The 23200-nt window shown below is 35.6% G+C and overlaps 1 pseudogene; it reads left to right on the top strand.

Moving 5' to 3' along the window:
- The window catches only part of LOC123600482, a 66827-nt pseudogene extending 48212 nt beyond the window's left edge, over positions 1 to 18615 (top strand).
- The last annotated feature ends 4585 nt before the right edge of the window (positions 18616 to 23200 follow it).

Here is a 23200-nt window from a genome sequence, read left to right on the forward strand (position 1 = left end):
TACCTTTACGAAGCTGACCCCTGGCAATCACTAAGATGTTCCCCATTTCCATACTTTTGTCATTTCAAAAGTGTTATATAAACAGAATCATACAGTGGCTTTTCTTGCTCAGCATAACTGCCTGGAGTCTTATTCATGTTTTTGCACATACTGTTAGTCCATTATTATTTACTGGTAAGCAGTGTGTGTACCAGTTTGCTTCATCTTTCACCTATTGAAGGACATAGGGGTTGTTTCCAGTTTGGGACTATTACAAATAAATACCCTATGAACAGTTGTGTGTATGTTTTTATGTGAACATGATGTTTCATTTTTCATGTGTCTTATATAGTTTATATAGTATAGATAGCTTATAGTATATAGTGCAGATAGTGGATATTACGTCCATATTATGTATAATATATATTGCAACACATGATATTTACATAAAACATATATTCTATATTATATTCATTTTCTATTGCTACTGTAAAAATTTACCATAATATTAGTGATTTAAAACAACATAAAGTACTATCTTATACTTCAAAGATCACAAGTCCTAAAATCAAGGTGTCAGCAGACTGCATCCTGGTGGAAGCTCCAGGGAGAAACTGTCCTTCCCTATCTGTCTTCTAAAGGTTGTCCTCATTTGTCACCTTTCCTCTTTCTTCCATCATCACTTCATCTTCTCTCTTACGTTCACTCTATTGCTTCTCTCTTAAAGAGAACTCTTGTGATTACATTGGTCTATGCAATCTGATAAATAACCCAGAATTATTCTTCCACCTCCATATTTTCTACTAAATCACATCTGCAAAGTCTCTTTTACCATGGAAGGTAACATATACATAGACCCTGGAGACTTGGGGATATACATCTTTGCAAACACATTATTCTATGTACTATATATATATCATGACATATTACATGCAATATATTTATATCAATATATATAGATAATATTACAAATATATAATACATACACATTCACACACATGCTTACTAGATACTGCCTTTTTCTCTGCTATATTTCCAGCTCTAGAAGAGTACCTTACTCACACTGAGCCTAGCGAAATAAAATTTTTGTTGAATACATGAAGAAGACCCTGTCTCTTCTGCAACTGATAGAAAATATTTACTAACAAGCTCCCCTCACTTAAAAATAGAACAGGGATTTAATAATGTGTACATTAAAGATTGTTTAGAAGCAAACAATAATTATGATCATTGGAACATCAAACATTGTTAAATCTACTGCAAACATCTTTCTGCTAACTGTAGAGATTCGAAACTGAATTGTGCTCAACGTTTTGTTTTTACAAAAGAAAGAGAAGTAACATGGAGGAATACTGTCCTAGATTTAATTGCAATCATTGAGGAATGATGGTTGAGAAGGTAGACAGGCCGAGACTCCTGGCACTGGCCTTTGATCCACTGAGTGAGGGTTATTACTGAAGGCAAGACAGCATAGTTGGATCAGACCTATATCTTGGGTCGTAAGTTTCTAAAAGACAATATAAATCACGAAGAATGGGAAAGGATGAAAGGGATATTCTGACATTACTATTAAGAGCTAACACTCTCTTGTGAGGTGATGGAAGTGCTAATTAACTGAATGATGGTAATCTTTTCACAATGTGTATGTATAAAAAATCACTATGCTCCATACTTTAAATATAATTTTTTCAATTATATTTCAATAAAGCTGAAAAATAAACAAACAGCTAACAATCTTGAGTCAGCTGGGTATCGCCTAAAGAAAGGAATTAGGGATTGAGCAAACTGCCAATGGACACAAAACTCATTCATAATAAAACCAGGATGCTAATTTAGGTATAGTGTTAACCCAAAAATGTATATTCTTTTCCTGATATTAACTCATAAACATTTTGCCTGGTATTAGAATCTTTTTATACATGTGGCTTACAAATTATTTCACCATTTCTTGTATTTGCCTTGCAGTGAAAAAGGTTTGAAAACATTGTTCTGTTATACTTCCCTATACCCACCGACAATTAGCATCATCTTCCTAATTATCCACCCCTTATTGTGCCTTCAAATAACCTTAAAACATACACTGCCTCTGCATAATAGACTGTCTTTTGCAAACCCAGATGTTTGATGCAAACAGTAAAAGGAAGAAATGGTAGGTTAGTTAGAAGATTTGGTTTGCCCTCTTTTTTTTTTTTTTTTTTTTTTAAGAAACCCAGTCACAGGATGATAGCAAACAGTTAGTGTCCAAATAAACAAGGACAACTCTATAACACAAATCCTATTTAAAAGGACAGGGGTACCTGGGTAGCTCAGTTGGTTGACTGTCCAACTCTTGGTTTTGGCTCAGGCCATGATCTCACGGTCATACAATTGAGTCGTGTCAGGCTCTACACTGGAGCCTACTTGGTATTCTCTCTCTCTCTCACTCTCTCTCTCTCTGCCCTCCCCTGTTCACACACCTGTGCTCTTTCTCTGTTAAAATAAATAAACATTTTAAAAAAGGATCTAGGGTCGTGTAAGGTATGAGAACAGTTTCATTATGTAAGTAGTGACTACTTATATTTGCAGAAAAGCAGAGTTATCTCAAGAAGGCAAGGTCACAATTTCAGCCAGGTTACTACTCTGATCTCATGCACTTGACAATTCACTTTACCTATAGAGCTTTTTAAAAATTCTCATAAAAACTTTATAGAGTAGATATTACTCCAATTTTATAGATAAAGAATATAAACTGATTTTATTTGCTGGGTCCTCCTCATTTAGATTTTCAGCTCAGAAAGCATCTGCTTATGAATGTTTTCCCTCATCACCTTACCCATCACTGCCAACACTTCCTTTAATTTCTATCATATAACTCTCTTTATTTTTGTTACAATTATCATTTTACAGTTCATTTAACTTTTCAATTTATTTTTTTGGTCTGTCTGTACTATAAGAACGTAAATTCTTTAAGGGTACAGCTTGTGCTTTTGTTTTCTTCTGTATTCCCACATCCAGGAATGGTAACTGTTACATAATTAGCTCTCAGTATTTATCTTGTAATGATCAGACAACAGAGGTCCATTGGACTGCAGAAATGTAAACTACACATAGTAGGAAAATTCAGAAACACATAAATTTAGAATCATTTTTTTTTCTGTAATCACTGTTCTTTTTTTATTTTTTCATCATTAAAGAGTGTACTCTTTAATCCCCATCACCTATTTCACCCAATCTCCCACACCCCTCCCCTCTATAACCATTAGTTTGTTCTTTATAGTTAAGACTTTGTCTCTTGGTTTGTCTCTTTTTTTCTTTGCTCATTTGTTTTGTTTCTTAAATTCCACGTGAGTGAAATTATATGGCATTTGTCTTTTTCTCTGACTTATTTCACTCAGAATTACATCCTCCATCTCCATCCATTTTGTTGCTAATGGGCAAGATTTCACACACATACACACACCATATATATACGGAATATATATATACCTCTTCTTTACCCATTCATCTATCCATAGACACTGGGGCTTCTTCCATAGTTTGGCTATCATAAATAATGCTGCAATAAACACAGGGGTGCATGTATCCCTTTGAATAAGTGTTTTTGTTTTTGATTTTTTGGTATATATCCAGCAGTGCAATTACTGTATCTTAAGGTAGTATATTTTTAATTTTTTGAGGCACTACATACTGTTTTCCACAGTGGCTGCATTAGCTTGCATTCCCACCAGCATTGGAAGAGAGTGCTTTTTTCCCCACATCCTCACCAGCACTTGCTGCTTCTTGTGTTTTTGATTTTAGCCATTTTGACAGATGTGTGGTGATCTCCTTATAGTTTTGATTTGCATTTCCCTGGTGATGAATGATGCTGAGCATTTTTTCATGTGTTGTTGGCTATCGATATATCTTCTTTGGAGAAATGTCTTTTCATGTCTTTTGCCCACTTTTTTAATTGGATTATACTATTCGGGTGTTGAATTGTATCAGTTCTTCATATATTTCGGATACTGGCCTTTTATTGAATATGTCATTTGCAAATAGCTTCTCCCATTCCGCAGACTGCTTTTAAGTTTTGTTGATTGTTTCCTTCAATGTGTAGAAACTTTATTTTGATGTGGTCTCAATAGTTTATTTTTGCTTTTATTTCCCTTGCTTCAGGAGATATATCTAGAAAAATGCTACTATGGCTGATGTCAGTCTGTTCTGAGACTTCTTATGGTTTCAGGTCTCACATTTAGGTTTTTAATTCACTTCAGTTTATCTTAGTATATGGTGAAAGGAAGTGGTCCAGTTTCATTCTTTTATGTGTAGCTGCCCAGTTTCCCCAACACCATTTGTTGAAGACAGTGTCTTTTTCCCATTGTATATTCACACCTCATTTGTCAAAGATAAATTGACCATACAATTGTGGGTTTGTTTCTGGGCTTTCTATTCTATCCCATGCGTCTATGTTGTCTATTTTTGTGCCAGTTTCACACTGTTAATTACTACCACTTTGTAATATAATTTGAAATCTGGAATTCTGTTACCTCCAATTGTTTTTCTTCTTCAAGATTGTTTTGACTACATGAGGTCTTTTGTGGTTCTATACAAATTTTAATATTGTTTGTTCCAGTTATGTGTAAAAAAAAACGCTGTTGGTATTTTGATAGAGATTGCATTAAATATGTAGATTGCTCTGGGTAGTATAGACATTTTAACAATATTTTCTCTTCCAACCCATGAGCACAGATTGTCTTTCAACTTCTTTCCATCATCTTGAATTTCTTTCATTAGTATTTTAGTTTTCAGAATACAGGTCTTTTATCTTTTTGGTTAAATTTATCCCTATATATTTTGTTATTTTTGGTGCAATTGTAAGTGGGATTGTTGTCTTAATTTCTCTTTCTGCTGGTTCATTATTAGTGTGTAGGAATACAACAGATTTCTATACATTGATTTTGTAACCTGCAACTTTATTGAATTCATTTATCAGTTCTATCAGTTCTATCAATCCAATCTGGATTGGATTTTACTTTTTATTTCTTATGTTGTATAATTGCTATGGCTAGGACTTTAAATACTATGTTGAATAAAAGTGATGAGAATGGACATCCTTGTCTTGTTTTGACCTCAGAGGAAAAGCTCTTAGTTTTTCACCACTGAGTATGATGTTGGCTATGGGCTTTTCATATAAGTCCTTTATTAGGTTAAAGAATGTTCCCTCCAAACCTACTTTGTAGATGATTTTTATCATACCTGAATGCTGCACTTTATCAAAGGTTCAAACGGCTTCCCAGGCAAATTTTACCAAACATTTAAAGAAAAGATAATACCTATTTTCCTCAAAATTTCCAAAAAATAGAAGTGTGGGAATACTTCTACATTCATTCTATGAAGCCACTATCACTCTGGTACCAAATCCAGATAAAGACACCACAAAAAAAAAAAAAAAAAAGAAAGAAAGAAAAGAAAAGAAAAGAAAACTATAGGCCAATATCTCTTATGAATATAGATGCAAAAATCCTCAACAAAATATTGGCAAACTGAATCCAACAATACATTAAAAAAAATCATATACCACGATCAAATGGGATTGATTCCGGGATGCAAGGGAGATTCAGTATTTGTAAAGCAATCAACAAAACAAATCACATCAATAAGAGAAAGGGTAAAAACTATATTATCATTTCTATAGACGCACAGTCATTTAATTTTTAATTTTGCTTTATATTCCTTTAATGTAGGATATGCTAATGTAGGAAAGATACATTGATTTTTCAAGTTGACTGATTCTGAGGAATTGAAGTTTAGCAACTGTAATTTTTTTCTGTGCTTATAGTCATGTTACATTGAATGAATTAGATATGCTGAAGAAAACCGCAAAGAGAGATCGGTAATTTTTCAAGTCAAAGGCATATGGTACAGATCTTTGTCTGCAACAAAGACTATCTAATTGCAAAGAGAAATGCAGTAAAAATCATTGTTGTGGAATTAAAATTAGCAAGTACATCACAGTTCCTTGATCTGGTTATTTATTTCATTCCCAAAATGATTTTCATCATACACGGCACAAGATCTTGATGTAACACGAACACAGTTCCAGGTCATTTTTGCAAATGTGGGTAATAAAATTCATCATTTTCCTTTTTGACACTAGTATATTATATACTTTCTCGGAACTGATGGTTTAAAAACTGGTGGACATAGGCCATGTTATAACTGAATAAAAATATTTAGACACTAGGCTGGATAATTCCCCAAGTAGTGTTGCAACTTAAACAGCATTGATTCAATTTTCTTCAACAGACAGGCATAATAGATATAGCTGTCAATGGAAACATTTTCAAAAAACCCTTTCAGTGATAACAAGATGATCTGTCTTGTATGTGGATAGGTAGGTAGTTCAAGTTCTTTGGGTCCAGTAAGGAGATACCATAGGTGGTTTCTTGCCAAATGTCAATGGAAGAAAATGTATTTTGTCTTTATAAGAATAGGTAATTTTGTTTATTTTCAGAAAATTTTATTTCTTTATTTTGATAGAGAGACAGCAAGAAAGGGGCAGAAAGAGAGGATGAGAGAGAGAATCCTAAGCAGGCTCCACATTGTCATGCAGAGCTGATGCGGAGCTTGATCTCATGAACCGCAAGATCATAACCTGAGCTGAAATGAAGAGCTGGACACAACTGACTGAGCTACCCAGGTGCCCCAGTTCTGTTTATTTTCCAAACAGGAAAATATCAGGCCCATTTTTTTTTTCTACACCACATCCAATATGTGAGGTTTACTAACAGGGTCCCAACATACCATATATCCTTTTAGGTTTAATAGCCAGTGCCCTAGAAGGAAGAAAGTGGCACGCAGACACAACCAGTACAGAACTTGAAGCTATTTGTTTTAAAAGGATATGGTTTTTAAATCACTTTTAGGAAGTAAGCCTTAAAAAAATTTATTTTCAAAAGTGTCAGGAATTCGAAGAGAACATATTAAAATTTCAGGAAAAATTGATGTGTTGATTTGTTTCCTTCCTTAAATTCACTGAGTGCTTGTCAGATGTCATATATAATATCTATCCAGTCTTTTTGTGAACTACTTCCACTTTCCCTTCAGGCCTCAACTGAAGCATCTTTTCCACAGAGAAAGCTTCCAAGAGTGGACCTTGTATTGTCTGGTCTCCTTGTTGTATACCCCTATATATATATGATGTACATCTTTCCCAATTCTTTGTCAGTTCCTAGAAATGAGGATCCATTTATGTTTATCAACCTATCTCCATCTAGTATCTATTACTGATTGGCACATAACAGTTACCGAATAGTTTTGCTATATGCATCTTGCACAAAGGTAAATAATGAAAAATAAAACAATAATATATAAAATGGAGACCTGCTAAAAGATATAATAGAAACACATGACTTAGATAAAGTCTGGTACCTGTAGAAGTCCGGAAAATTCTCATGAAGAGAAGACAATCAGATAACATTTACTGTGCAAGGAAGATAACCAGGGCCAAGCAGATGTAAGGGCAGGAAAAAAGCACAGAAGCAGAACAGCATGTTTGGGGAACTACAAACTACAGCATAGACTGTGAGGTAGAGAATCAGGAAATGAAGCCAGGAAAGCAAAGTTGTCTAGTGGTCAAGCAGCAGTACCAACTGCAGCTGTGGGATTGGCCTTGACCTTGATCACATGTTCATGCATTATGCCCAGTAAGGAAACAATGAGTTAATTGGATTCCTGCAGTTTAATATCTACTATGCAGCCGGCAGTTCTGTGTTTCTATCAGTTTCCCTTGTCCCCAAGTCCCTTGGGGGAAGATAGGAAGCAGGTCCTGGTGAATAATGTACACACAGTGGATCTATGGCACAGCTGAAGATCCTAAGCTTAGAAAACCTTCAATTTCATAAAGAAAAATCTGACCAACCTTTTCCTGGCAGGAAGGGAGTATCTTTATCATCCTGGTGAGGAAACACATCTGCTTTCTGACCCAGAAGGAGAAACTAGCTCTAGTTTGCTATGCAAACATCCTTGGGAACAAACTCTGTCACAAAGCATGTATAAATGTCTTGGAGAACTGCTTCTCAACAACGATGGGAACTCGTTTTTCAAGAGGCTTCTTTAACAGTGAAGGTATTTTCATTTGTATTTTTTTCTTTTGATGGGAAGATAATGAGGAAACACATATGAGTGGATAATAAACTTCTATTTTTATGTGAGAAACTAAAAATAAAATTAAAAAAAAAAAAACTATTGTCTAGGATGATGAGTGAGCAATTGCTTCATGCCTCAAATATCCAAACACTTTACGCCCAGGATGTCCAAACCACTTAGTAACTAGACATCTCTTTTAAAATACATGCACAGAAACTCTGAGCAGCATGTGCATTTATAGTTATGGCTAGAGTTCAAAACTGCTCTGGGTTTCCTTAGGATTGTGTCTGTCAATTCACAACTTTGAATTACTCTTCACATTTTACAGCACATAAAACCTTTATGGCACATAATGTGACTCTTTGTTAACCTGATTCACAATACCTTCCCAAAAGCCAGATTCTCTTCCTCTTTCCAGCACAGAGAATTTTTTTTTTTTCTCCTTGCAATGACTTATTTCAGAACGGTAATTTTTTTAAGAAACAACGATGTCTGTTACAAAGTTAAATTTCTGAGTTGCTTTAGACTTAGATCTTTCTGTAGTAAAAATGTTCCCACAATGAAGATTTGCTCTTTGAAACATTAATAAAGCTGAGGAGATGATGTTAGGTATAAAAAATGAGAGCTGTAATCTCTTTCTCAATAGATTACATTAAAATCAATCATAAATTGAATTCATGGAGATGGTGGATATTTGAAGGAGAGTGAGAATGAAGAATGAATCTGTTTTGTTCATTTGATGTTTACGGAGTATTTTATATAGCCTAGGCCTTCTCTTCCATTTTTGTGGAATCACAAGAGCACACCAACTCTTGGTGTACACCTTTAAGGAGCTTTCAGACTACTGACAGAAACAAAGGGAAAGAAACCCTTATAATAGAGCCTGGACAATGTCATTATAGGTTAAGCACACAGTGGCATAAGAAGCCTTTCCCCATGGAGTTTATACCAAGTAGTAGAAGGAAGCAGAATGAGAGCTTGTTCTTAAAGCATACATGGAGATTTTTTTTAACTTTTTAATATTTATTATTTTTAAAAATTTTTAAATGTTTTTATTTTTGAGAAACAGAGAGACAGAGTACGAGTAGGGGAAGGGCAGAAACAGAGAGACAGTGACACAGAATCTGAAGCAGGCTCCAGGCTCTGAGCTGTCAGCAGAGAGCCTGATGCAGGGCTTGAACTCACGGAGTGTGAGATCATGACCTGAGCCAAAGTTGGATGCTCAACTGACTGAGCCACCCAGGCGCCCTGAGGCATACATGGAGATTAATAAGATAAAGTCTGGGGCACCTAGGTGGCTCAGTTGGTTAAGTGTCCAACTTTGGCTCAGGTCATGATCTCACAGCTAGTGAGTTCAAGCCCCACATCAGGCTCCGTACTGACAGCCCAAAGTCTGGAGCCTGCTTCAGATTCTGTGTCTTTTTCTCTCTCTGCCCCTCCCCTGCTTGTGTTGTTCTCTCTCTCTCTCTCTCTCTCTCTCTCTCTCTCTCTCTGTTTCTCTCTCTCTCTCTCTCTCTCAAAAATAAATAAACATTAAAAAAATAAAGAAGATAAAGTCTGGAAGGAATGTATGCATACTGGCATGTATGCATGCATGAAAGAACAACTCACTTCTCCACATGTTATCTGCAGGTTATATCAGGTCAAAGAAAGAATGGCATGCCATGGCATGTCACATTAAAGAAAATATGTGTCACATTAAAAAAAGCCTAGAATGTGTGTGAGGGTGGGGCTGGGATTATATGGTGAGGGAGTTAGAAGAAAAGGATAGAAGACGAAACCACAAAATTAGATTGGGGCAGATCACAAAAGCCCTGGATGCTTCACTGCAAAAGAGTTTACATAATACATGACATACACCAACAAGAAACTTTGGACTTCTGTTCTAAAGAAGGCAATTCAAAATTCATGTGGGAGTATATTGGGAGAATACAACACTGGATGCAGAGTGTGACTACAGTTGAAATTAGGGCATTCAAAGTGAGAATGGCGAGAAAAAAATAAGGAATTGAGATATACTTCCAAAATTGATATTTGGTAACTGGCTTGTTGGGCTATGGGTATGGAAAACAGAAATAAGAAAACACCATGAGATTTGGAGTTCAAACTAGAAATATATGAGTATTTTCAGAAGACTGAATATGGAGGGTAAGATGAAATAATATGAAAAGTGCTTAAGCGGTCATCCAAGCTGTCATCCATCAATCATGTATTCTATGAAGTAGAGAACCTTACATTAAACATAAATGTGTATTAGTAAACTCAATGGGGTATCTGAACCTAAAAAAAAAAAACAGATACGGACACTCTGATTTATGCCTCTCTTTGCACTTAGTCAATTTGCAAATCAACAAACTGGAGCATACAAGGACTGGCAGTTTTTCTAATAGTGTTGTAAGGCTAATTATCGGTAAAATCAATGTATTGAATAACAGAAACATCCTATCTTGAAACTTTGCAAAATAAAAACAACAAATAAATCATGTGTTTGTTTTCTTCCCTTGTGGAGCAGGGAATGATTGCTTGATCAATGTAATTAATGTATCATATTAATAATTAACATTTATTTTGAAATGTAGTTTTTTCCCAGTGCTAAAGCAATGCCTAAAAAGCGTGTGCCCTTAATAAATACTGGCATGTATGCATGCATGAAAGAATAACTCACTTCTCCAGATGTTATCTGCAGGTTATATCAGGTCAAAAGAATTTTGAATTCTACACACTAGCCTTTAGTAATTCAGGCTACCCTTGTGTTAACTATTTTAACAACATTATAAATTTCAAGCAGATATTAAGCTCATAATAATAATAATAATAAAAACCCAGTACTCAAAGTGCTCAATAACTACTTGTTTGAGGTCATTTTTCCAATAGCTGAATTCAGTCCAATCCAGAAGAATTCAAGGATCATAGCAATTTAGTGTGTCAGTGAAGAGATCGTTGCCCTTCTATGAGTCTGGAGCTATTTAATCTGAATTATAAATTAGCAGAGTTCAAAGAGAATGTGCCTTCCTTGCTCAGACGCAAATCTACTCAAAGAATGTGACTCTGCCTTAAACATGAAAACCTCTGGCAATTCCCCATCCATGGAAGGCTGAATTTGTTCTAATCTGACTAGAAAATTTAGTATTTGTAGGGTGTGATTAAGATGAGGGCAAAGCAATAACCTTGAGTCATGAGGTCATGGCATATAAAATACTGATAATGGGCTCTGGCTACAGAAGAACTGGTTTTATTTGTATCCTGTTTTTTCCATTTATTGTGTGACTTGAAAAACCTATTCCTCAAGATAATTGTTGGATCATTCCAAGTTAAACACTCAGTGCTAATTACGTGCCAATTATCATTCTTGGCTCCAGGAATACAGAAGAAACTGAAATGAATGCAGTCTGTACCCTCCTTACAATAAAAGCAGGCCAAAAAATAAACAGTTAAATGAAATATAAAATTAGAATTGTAACAAAGACAATAAAACAAGATTATATGATGGAGCAATACAGAAAAGGGGCCAGGCTAAGAAAGGCCCAGTCTCGACTGCAAACATCTACTGAGTTTAATAAGGGCAGGGCATTACGAGAACACACCAGGGTACTGCACATCATAGATAATCGGAGTGGAGAGATATGTAGAAAGTTGCTCTAATAATCACATAGTGAACATCAAAAATAAAGTAATCTGAATGGAGTAAATGGATGAGAGCACAAGCTTAATTTTTATTGCATGCCCTTTTTATTCAGTTGGGTACATATATGCATGACATTCCTGACTCGGTCAACAGAACATGACCCTGGTTTTGGAGAGAACTTATTGTTTTACACTAAAAGTTATATTTCATCATTATTACACAGATCTGGGAAGATAAAGTAGATATATTAGTATAAACTCAACACCACTCTGGAATATAGAACTCAGTATGCCCACCATCCTGCTGGTAGGAAACAAATATCCTTTCCCTATGTAGCACATATTACAACACTTCAGGGCATTAGACATTTACATAAAACTGGTCTATATCCTGTGGCTCTGTTTGATACTCAGTCTGGGCCAGAAACTGAGGTATTACTTGCCTCTCTTTATGTTTTACCAATATATTTTGATAAGGCACATTGAAATTAATTATATAAAAGTATGAAGGGTAACTGACTGAGCTGAGTGGAGGTTAAACCACCTGGAAGCTGAAAACAAACCCCATATGTCCTTGATTTAAGAGTTTTTGTTTAGCAGAAACAGACCCATAAATACAAAGACTGAAGGTTTCCAGAGGGAGATGGGCAAAATGGGTGAAGGGGAGTGGGAGATACAGGCCCCCAGTTATGGAATGAATAAGTCATGAGGATGAAGGATACAGCATAGGGAATATACTCAATGGTATTGTAATAGCATTGTATGGTGACAGGTGGTAGCTACAGTTGTGGTAAGCATAGCATGTAATGTAAGACTTGTGGAATCACCATGTTGTACACCTGAAATTAACGTAATATTATGTTCCAACTATACTTCAATTAAAAAAAGAGAGCCTTTTTAAAGCTGATCAAAGCTGATCATAAAAACAAGCATTTGGTTGAAGCCATCAGAGAAGAGTTATTTTATATGCATCACTCATGTAGGCGGTACCTTTGTACCAGGTGATGTATATAATTGAGGCAAACAATAATAAAATGATTTGTCAAACTTATACACTAAAGACAAATATCAAAATACTAAGAAATCTAATTCGATTTTATCTCAAATGCTTGAAGCTAAATTCCCAATTAAACTGTTTATCATCTGAGATGATTTTTAAAATTTCCTTTAACATGCACAAAACAAAACAAAACAGTAGACAAAATGGCTCTGAGAGCTAATAACTGATGTCTTTTATAATTCTTTTACTTAAATTCATGTAATTTATTTGGTGATAAAATTAAAAATTTTTAAATAGTAATATTAAAGATCCACTAATGCTGTCACTTTAAAAAAGACATATGTGTTGTGATCTAACTATGGATATATGAATATCTTTATTTATTAATTTCCAGTCTAAATTAAGCAAGGAGTTAAAAAGATTAAAACCAAAGCTTTTCTCTCCCATTCTCAACTTGTGAAATTAATATGGTTCAGGAAATATTGCTGAATATTAATTAATGTTGCTTCCAAAATTGTAGCTCCAAGAACAGTGCAGAAAATCTGACATATGTCAGTATAAATCTCTCCTATTGAGCTCCCTTAAGTGTGCTGAACTAAAACTGCCTGAAGCCATCTGGGACTTTCTGCTGAACAAATCATTTTACCTTTTTGGGTCAATGAAGAAGTCAGTTAGTTGGAATCAAGAGAAGAATTTCTTCAAAGTTATAACTGAAAGGAAAAGGGCTCTTCTCTACTAAGTATTCATTTCATAATACTAGGAAAGAGAGCATTCATATGTTTGAGGAAAAAAATTCTATCAAGCCCTAGGGGTCACATGTTTTTCAAAATTAGAGAGCAGTAATATCTACTGGACCTCCCAGGGGTATTTTCTGACACACTCCTTTTGACTCTACTCCTCATTCATGTATTCATTTATTAAGCATCTGTCTTATGATAGATTCTATAATAAAAAGTGGGAAAAATAGAAAATAGAAAAAGAAATTTAAAAAAGAAATTAAAAAAAAAAGAAAAAGAAATAGAACCTAGGTCCTAACATCAAGAAAGACTCATAGTCCAATGAGTAAGACAGATTTAGAATACCAATAATATGTAAATTCTACATTATAAGATAATCTATAGAATACAGAAGATTGGCACACACACACAAAAGTGATTAATTCCTTTGATAGTAGAGAAAAGAATGTGGTGAAAAGTTTTAATAAAAACAACAGGAAAGAAAGAAAGAAAGAAAGAAAGAAAGAAAGAAAGAAAAAGAAAGAATTAAAGAATGAAAGGAAGAAAGAAAATTGGAACTTAAACAGGAGATAAACTGGAATGGCCAAAATATATTAACAACAACAACAACAACAACAACAACAACAACAACATAATAGTATCAGTTGTCAACTGTGTTCATGGCATAGTGCTAAGTGCTTTTCATGCATTAATTACCTCATTTGTGCCTCACAAAAACTCTTAAGGCAGATGATGATGGGATATCATCTCCATTTTCAGGACGAGGAAGTAAGGAAAAAGAGTTCAAAAACACTGCCCAAAGTCATATAGGTAAATAAGGAAGATACAGGACTTGAACACAAACAGCCAGCTTCCAAAATCTTTACACCAGCCACCAATCCTTATGGCAACTACCAATCACCACATCATACTGCAGCTCCCACAGAAGGGCATTTCAGACAGAAATTACATGTGCAAAGGCTAAAGTATAAAACACATCATATTTTCAGAAAGCTGTTTGTTTTTCAGAATAACTAAAACAAAAACTCTATTCATGAAAGTAGCAGAGCATAGGTTCGACAGAATGGAGACCAGATCAAAGATGAACATATGCCATGAATATGAAGAAAGTAAGGGAGAAATAGAATAATGAAAGCAAGAACAGGAAGGAGATCATCACAACATTCAAAGTGAGAGGATAGCAGCAGTTTGAAATAAAGCAGACTGAAGAGGATAAAGAGACTAGACATGCTAGTAAAATGTGGAGGAAGAGTGGGCAGAATTTTGAGAACTGGGTTGTCAGTGGTAAATAAAGTCACCTAAAATGTCTCCCATTTTATAATCTGGGTTTACAATCTGCAAAATTTAGAAAATAGTAATGCCACAAAACAGTCCACAGGGAAGATAGATGCTTTCCCAGGAACCAGAGTCCGTGTTTGAGGGCTTCGTCTGCATCTTTCAGAGATGTACATTCCCAATGCACATGCATGAACACATCATGGGAATCATTCAAGATTTCTCTGAGACAGACAGGCCACTTTTGGCAACCATACATTCTTTCTTGCAGGAGAGAATCTCCCTTTGTTCCAAACCCATGTAAAGCTGCAGGAATCATCTAATTTCAGGGGTTTGTTCTTCAGATAGGAAAACAATCTAGTTGATGGTTTTTTTTTGTTGTTGTTTTTTTTTTAAATTTTTTTTTATTTATTTTTTTCAACGTTTATTTATTTTTGGGACAGAGAGAGACAGAGCATGAACGGGGGAGGGGCAGAGAGAGAGGGAGACACAGAATCGGAAACAGGCTCCAGGCTCCGAGCCATCAGCCCAGAGCCTGACGCGGGGCTCGAACTCACGGACCGCGAGATCATGACCTGGCTGAAGTCGGACGCTTAACCGACTGCGCCACCCAGGCGCCCCTAGTTGATGGTTTTGAAATCACAGTGGCAAGTATTTTGTGAGGCAGTCAACTGGTTTCACAAATGTTATCTCATCAGCAGTCTCATTGAGGTGAATCAAACAACTTAGCCCTATTTTTAAAGGTAAAGAGAGGCTAAATGACCCTACTAGAGAGCTGGAAATAAACACTGTAGCACCAGCTCTGTAGAAGAGCAACTGACAAAATGACTACAAGACAGATAGGTTAAAAAGTCTTCGTAGTTTATACCGTTTGTATACTGAGGTCTTCACTGACTAGTATAAAACTGACCTAAAATGAAATCTGAACTCAAGAGTTGTAGGGGTTTTTTTTTTGCTCCAGATAAGTAGTTTATTCTCACTCCCTTGTACACTTCCTCTCACCGGTAGATTTGACTAAACAAGAACACCAAGGTAACACTCTATATCAATGAAATGGACAACATATGACCAGAAAATGTTCACAGTGAAATTTCAGTTTCATATTAAACTTCATCCCTGCACTATATTAAAGCATATTAAAAATGTCTTTAATGCGGGAATGCAAGCTCGTGCAGCCACTCTGGAAAACAGTATGGAGATTCCTCAAAAAACTAAAAATAGAACTACCCTACGACCCAGCAATTGCACTACTAGGCATTTATCCAGGGGATTCAGGTGTGCTGTTTCGAAGGGACACATGCACCCCCATGTTTATAGAAGCACTATCAACAATAGCCAGAGTATGGAAAGAGCCCAAATGCTCATCGATGAATGAATGGATAAAGAAGACGTGGTATATATATATATGTATATATGTACATATATGTATGTACATATATATATACATACAATGGAGTATTAGTCGGCAATCAAAAAGAATTAAATCTTGCCATTTGCAACTATGTGGATGGAACTGGAGGGTATTATGCTAAGTGAAATTAGTCAGAGAAAGAAAAGTGTCATATGACTTCACTCATGTGAGGACTTTAAGAGACAAAACAGATGCACATAAGGGAAGGGAAACAAAAATAATATAAAAACAGAGAGGGGGGACAAAACATAAGAGACTCTTCAATATGGAGAACAAACAGGGTTACTGGAGGGGCTGTGGGAGGGGAGATGGGCTAAATGGATAAGGGGCATTAAGGAATCTACTTCTGAAATCATTGTTGTACTAGATGCTCACTAATTTGGATGTAAATTAAAAAAATAAAATTAAAAAAATTAAAAAAAACTTTGTGGTTTAAAAAAATGTATTTAATGCATCAAATCATCATGTTCTACACCTTACACTTACACAAAGTTATATGTCAATTATATCTCAATAATGCTGGGAAAAAAGAGACAGAAAGGTTTCTGCTTAAAAAAAAATACTTCCACGTGGAATCTATTAAAAAAACAGAAACAAAAAAAAATTACTTCAGGAGGTGATGGTGGTACTTTGCAGGCTGGCTGTTCTCTGGGGGCTGGGCAGCTGAAGTTGTGTAGTAATCAATCGTGGGCAAGAGATTTTAGAATCTGCTTATGTTTACCTAATAGATCCAAGAACCACAGGACCTGAAATTCTTAAAGCTTGGAACTACCAGGTATCAATTCATTTACCATTATTGCTGGAAATCAGATCTACAGAGAAGATATTGAAAACATTACTTTTTCCTATAAGATAGCAGTGTCAGCAAGAACCAAGCTCAAGTTGCAGATTCTTGTAAGCATTAAATAATAATGTATCTATTTAGTTTTTGGAAGAGAGTTCAGAAAACCTTCTGAAGCAATGGCTTTTTTTTTTTTTTTTTTTTTTTTTTTTTGCTGTAGGTTTTCTACTGTGGTTGCAAGTAGGCTCCCTGAAAGTACATTACTACATTTAGCTGAAAACTTCTGGAATTCCCATGTTTCTCTTTTAATCTGTAGGCTATATACAGATGGTTGGCTACGGGATAGTCATTATAAAAGAACATCCAGCAATAGAATTTTACCCAGACAATGTATTAGAAGATCCACAACTAGATAAACCACTTCCTGAGCTGAGAGAACTTCTATATAGTCTTATGGTTTGGGTCATATGGGGAAAAAAAGGCCCATAGCCACACTCCATTGACTGTGATCGTAGCTAAATATTCAGCACAGTGGAACTGTGGAAGAAATGGATTAACATCTAAAATGTGTAAAGAAAAAAGAATCTCAGAGATTTGATTATACAAAGGATTGTAAGAAATGATACTGGGGCTCCAGAAGATGAAGATAATTTTGAAGAAGCTTTTCTTTTTTTTTTTTTTTTTTTTTTGCCACTTTATGTCACTTTATTTATTTATTTATTTTTATTATATGAAATTTATTGTCAAATTAGTTTCCATACAACACCCAGTGCCCATCCCAAAATATGCCCTCTTCAATGCCCATCACCTCCCCTCCCCTCCCTCCCACCCCCCCATCAACCATCAGTTTGTTCTCAGTTTTTAAGAGTCTCTTATGCTTTGACTCTCTCTCCCACTCTAACCTCTTTTTTTTCTTTTTTTTCCTTCCCCTCCCCCATGGGTTTCTGTTAAGTTTCTCAGGATCCACATAAGAGTGAAAACATATGGTATCTGTCTTTCTCTGTATGGCTTATTTCACTTAGCATAACACTCTCCAGTTCCATCCATGTTGCTACAAAGGGCCATATTTCATTCTTTCTCATTGCCACGTAGTACTCCATTGTGTATATAAACCACAATTAAAAACATAAACACAGCAATAAATACAACTCAGATCGCAATCAGTACTAAGGATATATTTAATGATGATTCTTGCAAAATATCAGCAAACAGATTCCATCTGTTTGGATTTTAGCTTAGACCTTAAAGGGCTTTGTGGCCAAGGGGGATCAAGGATACTTACCTGTTTGAGGCACAATTCCCTGTATGATTGCATATTAGGGTGCATACACAAAACTGCAAACCACCATTAAAGCAAAGAAAGATGCTTGGGCTGTACTAACCATGTTGATAAAATGCCACAGTCTATAGGCCAGGCAAGAGAGGCCGTTACAGAGAAAGAATTAAAATCATTCTGCAGCAATTCTCCATTTCTTCACATTGTAACATGTAGATCCTTAACTAAGAATATGGTTTGAACATATTTAAAATGGATGAAAGTATTTCCAGGTTTGGCATTCTAGATAATGGAGCTGTGTTGTACTTAATCTTATGGGATGTTAAAAAATTTCATAAACAATATGGTAGACCACAAGGGGTATCTGACTATCAGACTGAAGAAAATACAGGAAAGACTTCTCATTGGCTTCCTTTAGGAATATAAGTTATCATGGGGTGCCTGGGTGGCTCAGTTGGTTAAGGGTCTGACTTCGGCTCAGGTCATGATCTAACAGTTAGTGAGTTCGAGCCCCGCATCAGGCTCTGTGCTGACAGCTCAGAGCCTGGAGTCTGCTTCAGACTCTGTCTTCCTCTCTCTGTGCCCCTCCCCCACTCGTTCTCTCTCTCTCTCTCTCTCTCTCATACACTTAAAAAATAAATACACTTAAAAATTTTTTTTAAAAAGGAACATAAGCTATCTGTAACGGTAAAAGATGATTATGTCTACAAATTTGCTGATAGGAGGCTACATGATTGCTGCATTCTTTGGAGGAGCTGCTGTCCAAGAGTTTAATCACAATTACCACCAAACATTGTAATTTTAATAACATATTTATGTCAGCATGTCACAAACTTCAGCAACCTTCTGGTTATAAAATAAGCACCCTACGTAGTGTGTTTATGACTTAAACTGTAATTGTCTTCAGATTGTGCTCTAGTCCATAAAATTCTCATAAGGGAGAGCTGTTAAATTGTTGTTTTCTTAATAAACATTTTTCTCATTTACAAAAGGAAATACGTATTTCAAGTGATTCTCTCATCTAATGACATAGAAAAAAACTGGTACTGTCTTCTACTCTTTATTATGTCTGGGGAAACAATTTGAATGAAACTCCAAGGTCCATTTTCCCAATGGGGGATTTCAATAATGGTCGGGACAGGGGAGAAGAAACAATCATTTTCCCTTCTTGAATCACCCTGTTTTCACTTGACTTTTTGGATCCAATCCTTATAAGATTTTCATCCTATACTCTGTTACTACTTGAGTCCTTGGCAAGTTCTTCCTCATATCCTTAATATCAAAAAATTAGAGTGCTCTGGGGCTTCATCCTTAGACACTTTTCTACTTTCCAGCAACATGTTTCAGGTGATGTTATCCGATCACTTTGGGAATTACCGCTAAAGGAATAAATCCAGGTGTATACTTTAAGCCCCTTTCTCCTTCCTGCATTCTAGACACACTCTGTAACTGCCTAGATGTGGTAGTTTTGTACTCTGTCAACCTGGCTTATCTGGGTTAATATTTCCAAGTTAGGATTGACCACAGAGGGGGAAATGAGATTTGGAGGTAAAGCAATGGTCATTCAGCAGGCCTGGTGTTGCTCACACACATTTTCACTGATCTGGCTCCCTTTGTTAATGAGGAAGGTCACAATATCCATCTTTTCTGGCTGCTATTACATTTTCTCTTTTCAACTTCTCTGGTTTGGGACCAAGCACACCATGTTCTCTGTAGCAAAGTGATCCAGTTTCTTCTTCTTCTCCTTCTCTTTCTTTTCTCCTTCCTCCTCCCCCTCCTCCTCCTCCTCTTCTTCTTCTTCTTCTTTCTTCTTCTCTCCTTTTCCTTCCTCTTCTTCCTCTTCTTCTTTTTCATGTTTATTTATCTTTGAAAGAAAGAGAGAGAGAGAGAGAGAGAGAGAGAGAGAGAGAGAGAGAGAACAAGAAGGGGAGAGGCAGAGAGAGGGAGACACAGAATCCGAAGCAGGGTCCAGGCTCTGAGCTGTCAGCACAGAGCCCGACGCAGGCTCAAAATCATGAACCATGAGATCATGACCTGAGCCAGAATTGGACGCTTAACTGACTGAGTCACCCAGAAGTCCCTCCAGTTTCTTCTCCAAGCCAATCCTCATCAGGATAAGAGGGAGTGAGAGAGAGACCTATGTTCCAGTTTGTTCTCGCAGGTTCCATTTTGTCATTCTAGATTGTTCATACTGTTTTGCTCTGTACTGCTAAATCTGTTTGCTCTGTACTGCTAAAACTGTTTCACTGTTTTCTCCCCAACTGCCCACCTTGTTTTGGAAGAGTGATTTCAGGACCACCACCAGATACAAACAGTACAGCTTTCCTAAAAAAATTCTTCATCAGTTCCAATAATTTTGGAAGTCTAATCTCTATAATAAACCCCTTCTTCCATACCATTCTTACTGGTTTGGGTTCTCTAACTGAATCTTAATCAATGTGCTATTTGACACTCAATACCCACTTGGCTTCTCAACTGCAGTATATCCAGAACTGAAATCCATTAAAGCCAAAAATGCTGGAGTCACAACCAATACCTCTCTTTCCCTCACACTAATACCCTAGATTTCAGGAAATACTCTCAGTTCTATTTTTAAAACATATCAAGGATTCAACCACTTTCCACCCCCAACATGGTGCTTCACTCTGTCCCAAATAAACCATGACTCATGGGGATAATTATATCAGCCCTCTAATTTGTTTTCCAGCATCTATCCCTGCTCCTACATTTATTCCCAACCCACTACACAGAATGAGTCTGTTGGAAAATAAAGATGATAATGTCACTTCTTTGTTCAGAACTGCCTGTCTTCCCACCTCACTTGGACTAAAAGCTAAAGTACTTCCTCTGATTCAAAAGGTTCCACCTAATCTGGTGCCACCATTATTTTGTTCATCTTATTATTCATTATTTTTCTCCGCAGTTCACCTCTTTTATCCATATTGACAATCTCCTCACACCAGGCATTCTCCTGCTTCAGGCTGTTTAGGCTTGCTTTTCTCTCTGCCAGGAATTTTTTTTTTTTTTTTTTTTTTTTTTTTACAATCACATGACTTACCTTTTCCTTCCTTCCAGACTTTATTTCTTCTTGAAAACTTTCCAGAAAAACTACTTTAAAATTGCAACCCTGACTCTCCCACAAAATATTTTCCTTCCCTGCTATATATTTTTGTCCTCAGCACTTAATACTGTTGAAAATAGCACACATAATTTTTACTTATGTATTTACTGTGTTGTTACTACGTTGTAAGTTTGATGACGATAAAGATATTGTTTGTTCCATACAATAGTGTAACCTAACTCCACAGTACATTGTCTGCCAAACAGTAAATCCTATAAATATTGCTGGACAGATGAGGCATATGGATGTTAGAATTAATACAGTGACCTAAATCCATTAGATCCTGAAAAAATGGCTGCCGCCATGGCATAACTCCATGAAAAGACCTCTCATTTTCTTTGTCACACTGAACTACATAAAATTTCTAAGGTTTTACTCTTTTAGATGTACATAAATAGAATTTCATATGGTTCAATCTATATGTAAAATGAAATCCTGAAAAATGCATGGCATTTAGTTAAATCTCCTATGAAGAATATTGCTTAGTTGTTTTCCTTTTTTTCCTCAAATTTGATTGCTTTTCACTTCTAATAGTTCACAAATACAATCCCCAAGTTCTAAAATGCACATATTAAGTGGGTATCAGTAACCTAATGACAAATGGGTTACCAATTACTCAGAACCCAACAACTTGTGATTCAGCAATATCCCTGCAATTGAATTCAGGTTAAATGCTAGTATTGATATCTTAGGGGTACAAAGCTGAACTCTGGCATGTGTGTGCTCCTTCAGCATCATGAAAAGTGATCATTAAATACCTATTTTTCCTATTGTAGAAATATAAAAAGAAAGTCAATATAAACTGCTGAAGATTTTGAAATATCGAGTCCAGTTCTCATTTCCCTTACAATTCACTTTTAAGTACTTGTCCACTGAGAAGATCAGACTATTTAATAATGAACAAAACCCTAGTTTCTCTCTTTCATAGGGTCAAAAAGAAAGTAAGAAGGAGTTAGCTCTTTTATTTGCCCTTCTGTGGCCAATGTTATCAGGGAATTTGATACTCATGAAAAATACCTTTAAAATAATACACTAATAGCCACATTTATATCATATCTTCTCCATTATTTATTTTCAATCTACCTTAACAATAAAATGTGGCCATTATATCCAGTCTATTTCTACGAGGGTGGAAAAAACCTTCAAGTAAGATAAAAAATGATTTAAAAAAATGGAACATCCATTCATAGAAATCAGTGAGGTATGAGAAAGAAGGGGAAGTATCCTTGTAAGCTGAGGCAGCAGTTCCAGATGGGATATTGAATTGGTAATGAAACTTAAAAAAAAAAAAAAAAAAAAAAAAAAAAGCAACATACTGATCTTCTGTGATGTGGTCAGCCACGTGTTAGATTTTTGTTTTTGTTTTTGTTTTTTTTCCCTAACCAACCTATTAGGTAAGTTTTTCTACCATTGTGTTTACTCTGCATTATCATATTGCAAAGTCAAATCTGAAAGGAAATAACGTTCTTTCAGGTTTTAGCTGTTATGGTCTAGGGTTCTCAGGCATTTCATAAAAAATGTCTTCTCTTAAGATGTGTAAATTCATATGTTTTCTATATATATTAAAAAATAAATCAAAGTTTCATATTCCTTCATTAGCTTTAGAGAAGAGAGAATCTCATGTTAAAATATTCCTGTTGACAGAGATCTGAGAATATTTATCAAGTGATCTGTATAACTGTAGGGACTCATTACATGTTAAATAAGACATTGAACATTAATAGTTAGCATACACTTTTATGTATTAAAATTATGTTATATACTGGCTATATCATAGCTATAAAAATAAAGGGCACCACTCTAACACATGTCTACCTCCTAAGATAAAATATTTCTCTTATATGTAGCACTGACAGTGATTTGAGTTACATGGTATGGTGTGGTTATTTG

This window comes from Leopardus geoffroyi, chromosome D1 (genome assembly GCF_018350155.1).
Source record: "Leopardus geoffroyi isolate Oge1 chromosome D1, O.geoffroyi_Oge1_pat1.0, whole genome shotgun sequence".
Classification (NCBI taxonomy): domain Eukaryota; kingdom Metazoa; phylum Chordata; class Mammalia; order Carnivora; family Felidae; genus Leopardus; species Leopardus geoffroyi.